The sequence below is a fragment of the Chenopodium album genome, chromosome 13 (genome assembly GCF_948465745.1).
Source record: "Chenopodium album chromosome 13, dcCheAlbu1.1, whole genome shotgun sequence".
Lineage (NCBI taxonomy): Eukaryota > Viridiplantae > Streptophyta > Magnoliopsida > Caryophyllales > Amaranthaceae > Chenopodium > Chenopodium album.
In genome coordinates, this window is record NC_137846.1 from 49,734,576 (window position 1) to 49,741,915 (window position 7,340).

The window sequence follows — 7,340 nt, forward strand, 5'->3', positions numbered from 1 at the left end:
GATGGGGCACATTCTAAGTGTTCCTAGCCTAGTAGGTGCACCATATGAAAATTGACGTTAATGGACATAACATAATGGAGCTATGGGGCTTTTTTGCTATCTTATATAGGTCTTACGGTGAGTACAATAATTATGGTAATATGTAGGATCAATTCTTATATGTCTTTTGGGCCTATATTTAAACCAAAAACGGTAGAATTATGAGATCTCTTGCCTACATACGGAGTAGTTTCAAAAAAACATATTCATTGATGTACATAAACTACTTTTTAAGGGTTCGTTTGGCATTGCTGTGGTTTTCCGTTTTTTGGTTTGGAAAAATTGCTCCCATAATCTGAACTTTGCCTCGTCTGCTGAAAATAATTCCAACTTTGGATTATTATCTATCACTCCCAACTTTAGGGGGTATTAATTTTTGTTGCACCCAACAGGTCATCTAACCTAATGCAGCAGGTTACCTAGACACGTGTCAACACGTGATAGGTCCAAAAAAACAAAAAAAAAATTAAAAGAAAAATTAAAAAAAAAGTATAAATACCCAGCCCCCCACCCTATCCCGGAAAACACCACACCCCCACCCCCACCCCGCCGGAAAATCGGCCCCTTCCCTGAAAACCCCTCCTCCGCTATCGGAAACCGCCGCCCAGCCACCCCTTCCCTTCCTCCGCTATCGAAAACCGTCGCCCAGCCACCCCTTCCCTTCCCCCACCCCCAATAACCCCTCCCCAGCGCCGATAACCCCTCCCCAGCCCCCGATAACCCCACCCCACACCCGATAACCCTTCCCCATCCACCAATAACCCTTCCCCACCCTCAAAATCGGCGAATCCCAGCCACGAAATCGGCGACGCCTAGCCACGAAATTGGCCACAAACGGCCGAAATCGGCCGGTTTAGGGTATTCAGCCCCAACATCGGCCATTTTCGGCCATTTGTGGCCACTATTGGCCATTTTTGGCCATCGGTGGTGCTGGTTTGGTGTGCGTCGGTGGTGTTCGTGTGGTGGTGGGTGTGGTGTTCGTGTGGTGGGGGTGCTGCAAGGTTGTTTTTATTTATTTATTTATTTTACATTTTTTTTTATTTTCTTTTTTTTTTCCCAACCAATTTCATATTGACACGTGTGCAAAAAAAATAATCACAAATGTTTACCTGATTTACCGATTGCAAGTCATTATGGTGCAATAGAAATTAATACCCCCTAAAGTTGGGAGTGATAGATAATAAACGAAACTTGAGATTAATTTCGGCGGATGAGTCAAAGTTCAGATTAATGGGAGCAATTTTTCCTTTTGGTTTTTTGTTTTCTAAAAATATATGATATGTGTCCCATAATAAATCAAAAAATATATAAACTTATTAAAATTATAATTATTTGGAAAACTGACAAAAAAAAAGTGAAAACACCTTTTTCTTGTTTCCTGTTTTTGGTTTAAAAAAAAAAAATAGAAAACTGAAAACCAAAACTGATGCCAAACAAGCCCTAATGTGTTTGACTTTTGCTTTAACTTTACAACTTCTCTTTTAGTAAATAATCATAAGATAGGCGTGTCAAAAAAAAAAAAAACAATCTAATCTAATATACTACCTCTGTTAATTGTTATCTGCAACTTTGGGGTATTATTTGTGGGATATAAAATATTCCAAAGTTGCAGATAACAATTAACGGAGGTAGTATATAAATAAAGGAGGCATTTTTGAAGAGCATTGAGAGCGTCACATAAGAAAAGATATATTTTCGACCAATTAAAAATTAAATTTCTATTTTATTTTAGAATTAAATAAATCACTCGCCACAAAAAAAAAAAAGTGACGAATGAAATTTTAAAATTTTTCCACATAGGTAAAAACGACGAATAGTTATTTATTAGGATTTTAATTATTTAAGAACACTAAATTTTATCATTTTTATTTGTTACAAAACTAAAAATTATCTTTACACTAAATTTTATCATTTTTATTTGTTACAAAACTAAAAATTATCTTTAGATATTAGGATTTATATTATTTATAAAACTAAAAATTATATTTTGATATTTAAAAAATATAAATTATCATTTGATGTTAATGGTTTATGTAAATATCTGATGATATGTTACTTTCATACAAAATTTTAAAACTTATAATGCAAGAAAAAAATTAAGAGATCACCAAAAAAATATTTATATACAAAATGTATATAAAATTCGTGCATCGCACGCCACATAAGCAAAAGTAATATTTCGACCAATGAAAAATTAGATTTATATATTAATTTAGAATTTTAATTTTCATTCGCCATTTAAGAAAAAATCAACAAATGAAATTTGAGAATTGAAAACAAAAAATAGTAATATAAGATTTAAATTATGAAAAAAACAAAATTATCTTTTATATTATCTTCTACATTAGGATTTATATTATTTTAACAAATAATTAGAAATTAAAAAATATATTTTGATTTAATGATTTTATCTAACTATCCGATGAATGAGATAATATTTATTTCAATTTATAAATTCAAGTTCTATATACGTAAGATTTGAATAAGAATAATTTAAAAATTAACAAAATATTTTACCTTAAATTAATGTTAAAATAATAGAATAGAAAATAAAAACAAAAAAATATTAAGAAATTAAAAAAAAATATACAAAATAAAATATTTAAAAACCGTGCATCGCAAGGGCTTATATATATGTTAATTTAAATCTTTGTATGTATGTTATTTTACCTTTTTGCTACTTTTTTATTTAGCAAATAATGTATGTTTTATTTGTAAGAATTTTTTAATTATTAAAATTAATAATGAAAATATTATAAACATGTATACTATTTATCATTTATTTTGATTGTTTTTTTTTTTTTAAATTTCTATTTCATATCTGATTTCTCCCAATGTTACCAAAAAAATCTCTTCGAGTTCCTCAGCAGCGATGCACGGGTTAGTTTATAGATTATTATTATTATTATTATTATTATAGTATTTTTACTTTTTGTATTATTATTTTTAAGTATGAGATGCACGGGTTTATTTATAGCTTTTTATTTTTATTATTATTTCTTCGATATTTATTAATCAAATACATTAAAAATAATGAAGAGATGAATTATTACCTTTAAAATAATGAAGAGATGAATTATTAATTTAGTCGATATAACATTGCAATTCTTTACAAAGAAAAAAAATAATTATTTCAACTTATTAAATACTACTTTTTATTAATAACATAATTAGAAATAAAATTGCTAGTTTGACGGATTTTATCTTCATCTCCTCTATGGAGAGTATATTTTGCTTATGTAATTGTGGTGTATGAATCTTGGTCCTCCCGTGAATGATGCCGACAAAATTACTCTATTCTCCTTTTCCATCTCAAGTGTGTAGTATGTAGTGTCTATTCTTTTTATATAATTCTGGTACATGTATCTTATGTCTCCGAAGAATGTTGGTGGCAAGATTGTTCTTTTCCCGTCTTCGGTCCTCGCAGTATCTTCGTTTTCCATTGCATCCCTCGTCATGTTGAGTTGTGGTTGATGTTGTTCGATATTCTCACCATATAGGTTTTGCGAAGGGTATTGTAAAGCCATGTAGGTTTGATATAAAACCAATGATTATTATTTTTACGTATTGTGTGGTTAATTGTTGATGCATGTATTATGAAATAGTTTTATGTCTATTTATAAGGAAATACAATAAATATTATGTTTTTTACATAAATTTTATCATATTTTTTATTGTTGATCTTATTTAATATTTTGTAGGAAAAATTGATTCTAATGATCCCACCTTTGCCCGGTTCGCTATTAATAATCCCACCTTTTACACTTTTTTCTTTTGTTGGTCCTATATTACTGGAAACCGGCTACTAAAGTCAACATAAATTTTTTTTAACTTTTATTTTTATTTTTATTTTTATTTTTATTTTTATCTAAGGCTGTTGGTTTTCTTTGGCTTTCCTCGTATAGTTTTTTGGTGGGTAATTAATTACATCCAACTACTTGTGTCACATCACTGTTCTTCTCTATCTTCCATTTCTTCTATTATTTTTTTTTTCGAAAACCCAAATTTAATAGCAGTATGTTTCCTCTAATTTGCTAATTTCATCGCCATTATTTTTTTTTTGACAGTTGACTGAAGGGGTTAGACCCCAGACGAGGTACAAACAGTAAAACATAAACTAAAGCAATGGAAGATAGGAAGAATGTTTCTAATATTAGTGATCTTATTCCTTAAATGAAGACTTCCAGCAAAATCACCCTGCAGCCAATTCACAATGTTGCTGTTGGGAATGTTGGTCTGCAAATGCCAGAGGTGTTGTCTCTGAGCTTCTTTAATTCCTGAGAGCATAGCTTCCATTATGCAGTTAGAATACCCCTCCAGCTTCTGGCTCGGACTCTGAGGACAGCCACCATCCGGAACAGAAATTTTCCAAACCCAGATAGCTTTGCCCTTGTGCTTTGCAGACTTAACATCCATAGTAGCAGTGGTACACTCCTCATTGCCTGCGATCAGGACTGTCTTCTCAACTTTGTGCTTGGGAACCCTGTCAGGTATAATAGGGTCGAAACCTGGTGGGCATTCTTCAAATTCACCCACATTATCCTTCCACTTTTCCTTTATGTTGCTGATCTTTTGAGTGTTTAGCTTATGCTCCATTTGAGTCACAGTAGCCCAAGCACTTTGTTTGTTTCCCCTAAAGATCCTGCTATTCCTCGCTTCCCAAATGCATTCTAAGCCTGCAAGGAACATGGCATAGCTGTCCTCCAATCCCCTAGACTTGTCACTCAAAATTCGTAGCCAATTATATATCCAGGTTGCAATTCGTATATTGTTTTAATGAGATACATTGATACCTAACCTACACCCTCTCCACACATGACTAGCAAAAAGGCAATCACGAAATAGGTGTTCCAGACTTTCCAGTTTTCCTTCACCCTCCTCACACTCCATATGGCACAGCACACAGGAGTGGTTAAGGCCAATCCCTCTCCTTCTTCTCTCACTACCAACCGGGAGAGCACCTTTGCAGATTTTCCAAAGTAGAACTTTCTGCCTTGGGTAGCCTGGTAACTTCTAGAACATCTTCCAGTTGATGTTGACTGCGTTAACCAAGGAGTTATGCGCCTCATCTTGTTGGTGATACTCCTTAAAAATAAAATTGTAGCCACTTTTAGCCGAGTAAATTCCACTCCTGTCCCCTCCCCAAATTATGATATCCTCAAAGCCCGCTTCCATTGGCGTAATGGTGTTGATTTTGTCCACTGTTTCTCTATCGAAGGTCATCTTACATGTTTCTAAGTTCCAATTTCCATTGCTGGAAATCAAGGAGGCCACACAGTCATTGTTAGGAACGAACGAACCATTCCAACCCGGGCTCTTCCCAAGGATCCAGGGGTGGTGAATTTTTGCTGTGCACCCATCCCCTATGGACCACGAGCAGCCCTTCTTAAGCATGAGAAGCTCCCATTTGATTCCCTTCCACCCCCATGAGCTATCATTTCTACTAATCCAATTATTACCAAAGAGCGTTTTCTTCTCAATTCCATACTTGGCCTTAAAAACTTTTCTAAGGAGAGACTCGGTATTCATGATTATGCGCCAACTTTGCTTAGCTAAGAGTGCCTGATTGTAGGGAATAGTTTCAAGCCTTTAAAATCCCACTAGCTTGAACCCCACTGTGATCATACACTAAAGTACGGTGGCGTCCAAAAGGGAAGAAGGTAGAGCAAAAGAGTCGCCAACAAGTTTTTAAGGAACTTGTAAACCGTTCATGAGGTGAAGGTTACACCCCTTAACGATCCAAGAGATCGTCAGCTCCATAACGTCATGAACCAAATAAGGGTTCGGGGATGATGGTACAAATCCAACCTAAAAGAGATTGAACCTGCCCTAATAGGCCTCTACTTTATTCTGCTCGTATTCATGTGCGCTTTCTGATTAACATGCAATCAATAGGATTAACCCTAAACCTGTTTAATCTATGTTGGTTGAATTTAATGCACAAATAAACTATTATTGGCGATCACTTGAATTTATAATCACAATTAACCTAACAAGATTATTAATTATCTTATTAAGCGTGATTGCAAATACCAATTCCCTTTAACATTCAATAAAAGGTGATCAAGCAATAACAATATAAAATAATGTATATCAAGCAACATAAATAATCAACATCATTAACAATAATAATCAATCATAATAAAATAATCATAAAATTATAATTATTATCATAATCATATTCATGTTAAAGCATAGCAAGATCCTAGGCATGATACTAACAAGATTAATAACAAACCCTAGCATGTCACTAAGCAATAAAAATCAAACCTTTAGCCCTAACATGATACTAACATGAATAAATATTAGGAAGAGCATAGGAAGCATCATACTTTTAATCATACTTGATATTAAATTTACCCTAGACATGATACTAGGAATCAAAATAACAATCTAAGCATGATTTCTATATCATAATCAATTAAACCATTAAAGTACTTACTTGGATGCCTCGTACCTCTTTCTAATAACAAAATACACACGTTAGTAACTTCAAGGAAATATAATAATCAAAACAATTAAATTAAATAATTGAAAGAAAGGTTTGGGACCAAACCCTCAGAAATTAAAACCTTTTACGTCTAGGACGAAGACAACTTCGAATATGGCTAAGTGTATCAAGATCTTGTGAATGCGGAATTTTGTATTAAAAAGCAAGAAAGAATATTTATTCTAAAGAATGAATGAAAGAGATGAATGCTTTGATTGTAGATGAATATTGATAATTGGTGAATAAAAACGGAGTTTTTGATACGATATTTATAGAGAAAATCATCCAAAAAAGATAATTTAACAAAACAGAGTCTGAAGATCGCAAAAACACCTTGGCGCCAGGACCAGTGGCTAGCGCCAGGCGCCAATGTCTAGCGCCTGGCGCCAATCCTGGTTCCAGGCGCCAAGGCCTGGGGTCGGACGCCAAACTAAATTTAAACGCGTTTCCAAAAATCTGATAAATTTCCCGTACTGGAAGATAAAATAATATAATTCCCAACGAAAATGCTATTTGATCTGATTAAAACTCTGAAGAGTTCTAATTGAATTAAGAATAATAAGACCTTCTAGAATGTTCTAGAAGACTAAGACCATTCCTAATTACATTAGGAATGATAAATTATATTAGGCCCTCCCCTAGATCATAAAGCCGTACTTAAAGCTCAAACCGGGCCCCAGTTTAGTAAATTGGCCATAACTTCCTCAATATTCATCGGAATTGGGCTTATAATATATCGTTGGAAAGGTCTTTGCAAGCCCCATCCAACTACACCATTATTGGACCCATATCATGGACCAACCAAACTGGA